General features: G+C 52.0%; 1 long non-coding RNA gene across 1 annotated transcript; it reads right to left on the bottom strand.

The window, feature by feature from the left end:
• Window positions 1-257: 257 nt before the first annotated feature.
• LOC117795755 lies at window positions 258-6927 on the bottom strand. The gene is made up of 3 exons (XR_004619883.1): window positions 6801-6927; window positions 4914-5067; window positions 258-762 (listed from the first exon to the last, which is right to left on the bottom strand). It is a non-coding gene; the product is annotated as an uncharacterized LOC117795755 (long non-coding RNA).

Below are 6927 nucleotides of genomic sequence, written 5' to 3'. Positions count from 1 at the left end.
TTGACACAGAGAGAGAGAGAGAGCACAAGCAGGGGGAGCGGCAGGCAGAGGCAGAGGGAGAGGGAGACACAGGCTCCTTGCCCAATGCGGGGCTTGATCTGAGGACCCTGGGATCATGACCTGAGCTGAAGGCAGACACTTAACCGACTGAGCCACCCAGGCGCCCCCGCACAGGATTCTTGATCTCCGGGTTGTGAGTTCAAGCCCCACATTGGGTGTGGAGCCTGCTTTAAAAAAAAAAAAAAGGAGGAAGAACCTATAGCTAAAACAAGAGAGGATAAGGTCCATGAGGACAGGGATTATGTCCATCAAGCTTCCTGCGACATCCCCAGTGCCTGGCACAGTGCTGGGCACAGCATGGACACCCAGAATCATGGACTGAATGGAGTCTCCCCACCCACAAAAAAGATATGTTGAAATCCTTATCCCCAATACCTTAGAATACAACCTTTTTGGAACTAGGGTCTTTACGTAGGTAATCAGGTTGAAAGGAGGTAATTAGGGGGTCCTTATACAAAGGGGAAATATGGGACAGACACACAGAGATTGGAGTGATGCAGCGGCAAACCAAGGAACACTACAGACTGCCAGCAAATCACCAGAAGCTAAGGAGAGGCAAGGAAGGCTTCTTGTCCTGCAGGTTTCAAGGGAGCACGGCCCTGCCCACACCTTGATTCCAAACTTCTAGCCTCCAGAACTATGAGAAAATACATTTCCGTTGCTCTGAGCCACGCAGGTCACGGTGCTTTTTTCCCCGAGGCCCTAGAAGACCAAACACCCGGTGAGTATCTGTCGGAAAACAAACAGTGCTGGAAGCCGTTGGTGCTTCCAGGGAGACACGCAGTCTCTTTGCCAGCAGAGGACGGTGTCTGCGCCCAGGCAGGCAATGGAGAAGGCGCCTGTCCTTTGTGTGTGTGGGCGGGGAGCAGCTGTGGGTGGAATCAGGCAGGATTTGAACCCAGGGAAGAGTCTGTGCTCTTCATTTCCATTATCCATTCTCCACCCTGGAGAAGCCCAGCGGGCTCTAGAGAATCCTTCCTGCCCAAGCCTCCAAGGGGCCTCCCGCCCTCGCTCTCTGCTCTGGGTGAGCAAGTAGAAATGCGATGAGGCATCATCAAAAAGGCACTAAAAAGGGAAGTGAAGAAAGCGTTTGATTCTGAAAGTCCCAGCAAACACACATGGGACTCGTTCACAGATGGACGCAAGGAGCAAGAGGCCTGGGTTAACCCGCTGTCCGGAGGCGCTCCTGCCCAGATGGGGCAGAAGTCAATGTCACACACATGCTGTGGTTGGCTTTGCTGCTGTGACAGTGAGGCAACACATCTTTGCTAGGCAAGGTTTCAAAATCTGACTGGGCCCTCAGCATGTTTTCCGGTCTTACCTCATAAGCCCTGGCCCATCCGTGGAGGCCAGGAATCTCTGGAGAGATTGATGGAAATACATCCTTCCTCTTTTTTTTTTTTTTTTTTTAATTTATTTATTTGAGAGAGAAAGAGAGCAGGTATGGGAGGGGCAAAGAGAGGAAGAGAGAATCTGAAGCCTACTCCGTGCTGAGTGTGCTGAGCCACGACGCAGGGCTCCATCTCACAATCTTGACCTTGAGATCATGACCCTGAGATCAAGACCTGAGCCAAAACCAAGAGTCAGACATTTAACCGACTGTGCCACCCAGGCGCCCCTATACCTCCTTCTTCTTTAATCTGAGCTCTGCCCACCCCCATGTCTTCCAAGACTCCCCAGACACCCTGACTCCTTGTCTGGCATCTATGAACTGGAGGTCATGACATCTAGGAGTCCTCCCAGGGATGTGGGCAAGTGAGAGGCACCCCACACGTGGTACGTGTGGTCACAGACAGCTGGGCAGAGAGAACATTAGGAGTTCTTAGAACTGTAGTTCTCAGCCCTGGCTGCACAGGAGAATCCTCCAGGGAGACTTAAAAACTCTGGCACCTGGACAGCATCCCCAGATGAATTATATCAGAATTTCCGGGGGGTGGCATCCAGACATCGGAACTTTAAGATGTTTTCCCAGGTGATTCTGAGGAGCAGCCAAGTTGAGGAGCAATGATTTGTTGGACAAAGGAGCTCTGCAAGGAGAGGGAAGCTGGACTCCAGCTGGACGGGAAGCAGCAGGGAAGTGATCATCTCAAAAGGCTTCTAGAAAAGAAGAATGGTGGTTGCCAGGGGCTGGGGGTGGGTGGGATGGGGAGTTATTGTTGAGTGGATGCAGAGTCTCCGTTTGGGCAGATGAAAAGAAAAAAGTTCTGGAAATGGATGGTGGTTATGGTTGCAAAACAACACGAATGTACTTCATGCCACTGAACTACACCCTTAAAAATAGTTAAAGAATACAAGAGACAGTCACAGATTCAGAAAGGTATTTAATCCAGCCTCAAGATCAGTGTTGAATTAGGTGACGTCTAGAAATCTCTTGAAGATACCTACGTCTATGTCGATATCTGCATATCTATCTGTATCTTTGTAGGTAGGTAGATGATGGGTAGATGGAGACATGCTCTGGAGGAAAAAGAAAGATATGCTTTGGGGAGGGGAGCTGGACAAGCTGCTTTTAAATGTACTCTAGAAAAAAAAATCTAAGGATATCCAGGGATCTTTAGTAAAAAGAGGATAATGAGAGAATAGAGCTATCGGATACTAAAGCATATTATGGAGCACAATAATTTTTAAAAATATTTTATTTATTTATTTTTTGAGAGAGAGAACGAGCAGTGGGGAGGGGCAGAGGGAGAGAGGGAAACGGGCTCCCCACTGAGCAGGGAGCCCAGGCGCCCCACAGTAGAATATTTTTTTAAGTGTGATTGGCTTATTAGTAAATGAGATGGAGGGGCGCGTGGGTGGCTCAGCGGGTCCAATGTCTGACCCTTGATTTCGGCTCAGGTCATGATCTCAGGGTCCTGGATCGAGCCTGAGTTGGGCTCCAAGCTCAGCAGTCAGTGGGCTTGGGATTCTCTCTCTCTCTCTCCCTCCCCCTAGGCCCCTCCCCTCCCAGGCTCTGTGCCTGCGCGCTCTCTCTCTCAAACAAATAAATAAATCTTTAAAAAAAAATGAGATGGAGGGGCGCCTGGGTGGCACAGCGGTTAAGCGTCTGCCTTCGGCTCAGGGCGTGATCCCAGCGTTATGGGTTCGAGCCCCACATCAGGCTTCTCTGCTATGAGCCTGCTTCTTCCTCTCCCACTCCCCCTGCTTGTGCTCTGCTATGAGCCTGCTTCTTCCTCTCCCACTCCCCCTGCTTGTGTTCCCTCTCTCGCTGGCTGTCTCTATCTCTGTCAAATAAATAAATAAAATCTTTAAAAAAAAAATAAAAAAAAATAAAAAATAAAAAAAAAATAAAAAATAAAAAAAAATGAGATGGAGAACTAGAAGAATAGAAAACTCACAAACACACATGTGAAAGTAGTTTACGATAAACGTGGAATTTCAAATGGTGGTGAAAAAAATTTTCAAGGGTGTTAGGACCGCACTTGTGTAGCCATTTGTGGGGGAAGGGGGAAGGCCCCCAGCACCTGGAGCCCAGGGGTGGGGGGAAGAGAGGCAGCTGAGGAGCGCTGCCCAGGGAGGTCAGGAAGCTGGAGTTGTTTAGGGGGTATTCTGGGAGTGGGATGAGTCCCGGGAGACCTCCCGGGAGATGACTGTGGCTACAAATACAGCTGATGGGAACTACCAGCAAGGACAGTTGGACCAGGGGCCCAGAGGAAAAGGATCCTCTTTTTCAAAGGCCCAAGGGGGAACAACTGAGGCTGGGATTGAGGAGCAAAGGGAGGGGGATGTCTTGCCAGAGGGACAGTGGGCCTGAGGACCCAGTGGGAAGAGAGGGAGCAGGCCAGCCCAGCAGGCTCAGGGCTTGGGTCCAGGCATGATGGTGCAGACCTGCGACCAGGTCCATGGTAAGGAGTCTGAGTGGCTGACGGGGTGTGTGTGGGCCTAAGGAGAGCCCCAGGGAGGGGAAAGGGAAGTGGAAGGAGTAAAAGCCAGGGAAATTATGGGCCCACAGAGACCCCTTTCCCTTCCTTGTCTCTGGAATGACAAGCTGTGGCAGAGGCGGGCTCTTGGATGCCCCATGTGGCTCATAATAACTTCCTCAAAGCTTAGTCTCCCTGGGAACTTACTGTGGGAGCCCCTGCGGTAAGGACAAAGCAGGGCAGGGCTCCCATCCTGGTCGTCATGAGGTAGGTGCCAGCAGGTGCCTTAAGGGCTGATCTGGGCAGCGCATCTCGGATGGGGTCGAGAGAGGATTGCTGGGGCAGGTGGGCTCTGGAATGTCCAGACCCACAGGCAGCCGGGACGCCGCAGCCAACCAGGAACCAGCTGCACGCCCTGTCCCACTGCCAGGCAAGGCCTGTGCTGTCCTCTCCCTTCTCTGGGTCCACAAAGGCCTTTCTGTTTAGGGTCGGGGCGGATGTTCAGTCATGGCAACATAGGTGACCTGAGTTCCAGGTGAAGGCAGCAATGATATCTTATCTGGGGAAGAGAGAAGCCATGCTTCCCACCTTCCCTAAGGGCTCAAGGTCTAGGCAGCCCCTCTTAGCCCCCACAAAAGCTGTCATTCCAGGGAGGCCAGTAGAGAAGGCAAGGAGGAAACACTCTCCAAAAGATAAGGGAAGGGGGTGGCCAGGGTACTCCCAAGAACCACCTTGGAATGGAGTTCTTCGCTTGATTACACAATACCCTGCAAGGAGTAAAATTTATGGCTGCTTCCATCCGAGAGCATTCCCACAGGACTAGCACTTTGCTAAACCTTAACTTGAAGACAGGAGAGCATAATGGTCAACGGTTCAAACACAATCAAACAGAACTGGCTGCTAGTTTCTCAACCTCTCTGGGCCAAAGATGCCTCATCTCATGCATCTGACCCCGAACCCCACAGTATGAATCACACTGTCTCCTGGACCCACCTGTACTGCTTGGACCCGGCAGGGAGGAGCCAAGAGGATCAAGGAGGTGTTCTGTTTTTCAGGCCAGGGAGCATACTCCCAGACACAAGCTCCCTGGCCAGGCCTCGGATCCTGGATGGGCCTGAAGCATCCAACACGCCAACTCCCCCATGCCCTTGAACAAAGGAGAGGAGGCCCCTGAGTTAGAAGCAGAACTGGGATGGATCACAGGTCTGGAGCCTTCTGGCACAGTGCTCCCTCTACAACAGGCCCTGAGGTCCTCTCAGGTCATTTCAGATCCAGGACCCAGGAGACTAGTCTTTCCCTCTCGGCTTTTAAGACCACCAGAATATCCAGAATAAGTAAATCCATAGAAAGAAGGCAGCTTAGTGGTTGCCTGGGCTAGGGAAAGGTGGGAGTGGGGAGTAACTGCTTCATGGAGACAGGGGTTTCCTTTTGGGGTGATAATGTTGGAACCAGATAGAAGTGGTGGTTGCACATGTTGTGAATATCCTAAATGCCACTGAATCGTTCACTTTAAAATGGTTAATTTTCAGGGGCGCCTGGGTGACTCAGTCATTGGGCGTCTGCCTTCAGCTCAGGGCGTGATCCTGGCGTTCTGGGATCGAGCCCTGCATCAGGCTCCTCTGCTGGGAGCCTGCTTCTTCCTCTCCCGCTCCCCCTGCTTGTGTTCCCTCTCTCACTGGCTGTCTCTCTCTCTGTCAAATAAATAAAATCTTTTTTAAAAATAAAAAAATTTTAAAAATAAAATGGTTAATTTTCTGTTATGTGAATTTCACCTCGATTACAAATAAGGGTACCCAGGGGTGCCTGGGTGGCTCAGTCAGTTAAGCGTCTGCCTTCAGCTCAGGTCAAGATCTCAGGGTCCTGGGATCCACTGAGCCCTGCATCAGGCTCTCTGCTCAGCAGGGAGTATGCTTCTTCCTCTCCCTCTCCCTCTGTGCGCTCTCTCTCTCTCAAATAAATAAATAAAATCTTTAAAAAAAAATAAAACGAAATAAGGGTATCTGGAGCTAAGAGATTAAAGGAGGAAGAGGGCAAGTGCCAAGGGGGGCAGGAAGGTGAAGGAGGGCTGAGGTATGGGGGTGCGTGGATGGTCACTGCAGAAACAGGATGGCTTGAGGTGGGGGAACAGTAGGAGGGAGGGTGGTCTGGAGGATGCAGCCAGTTGAAGCAGCAGTTTGAGCCTTGGACTTGGGGAGCCAACTGTCTGTATGGGAAGGGAGAGAACCAGGGAGGGAGCTGGACAGGCACTAACAGCCTTTGAGCTATTTGCTTCCTCGGAGGAGTTTAGACTGGAAGCTCCTGGGGGAGGGGGCAGGGACCTCCTCTTTTTAGCTGTTTTTAATTTTCAGAGCAGAGCTTCGTCACAGGTAGATGGTTCTTTTAAAAACCCTGGTGCCAATGGAATGATATCGAACATGTTAAGCAGCAGGATGATTATCCACCGCCCACATCAGAGACGTGAGGATGGCACTGGGCTGAGTGTGTGTGTCACTCAGGGCAGCAGGGGGGCTGCCCAACTTCCCTGGCCCCAGAGGGCCTGCTCATCACCCCCTGCACACCCAGCGTCCCGAGAGGGCAGCACCCACCGGGGCTGGGGTGGGGGAAGGGAGTGGGTGAGCACCATGGGCTCCTTTGTCAGACCCAGGAAGGAGAGTGGGGGCAGCTACAGGAAGTAGGGGGGTGAGGAGTTCCCTCCGGAATCTATGCCCCCACTTCCCTCCCCTGCGCTTGCACAGCTCCTGCACATGCTCAGTGTGCCCACGAATTGGGTTGGCTGGGGGAGGGCATCGACTGGCACCCCCACTTAAAGGGCCAGTGCCATCCTTGCTTACACCCAACAGGAGCAGTGGGAACTGGCCACCCTCTTCCCTCATACTTCACCTCAGAACCCCGTCTTCACTTCCTGCAGGCTCCTCCTGCCCCCTCTCTGGACACAGGAGTTTCCACCTCAGGTGGAGGGAGTCCTTGATGGGGAAGAAAGCAGGATGTGGGCGAGGGTACACAGGGG

The sequence above is a fragment of the Ailuropoda melanoleuca genome, chromosome 13 (assembly GCF_002007445.2).
Source record: "Ailuropoda melanoleuca isolate Jingjing chromosome 13, ASM200744v2, whole genome shotgun sequence".
NCBI lineage: Eukaryota > Metazoa > Chordata > Mammalia > Carnivora > Ursidae > Ailuropoda > Ailuropoda melanoleuca.
The sequence above is the reverse complement of the archived record's forward strand: the minus strand, read 5'-3'. Positions and strand labels throughout refer to the sequence as shown.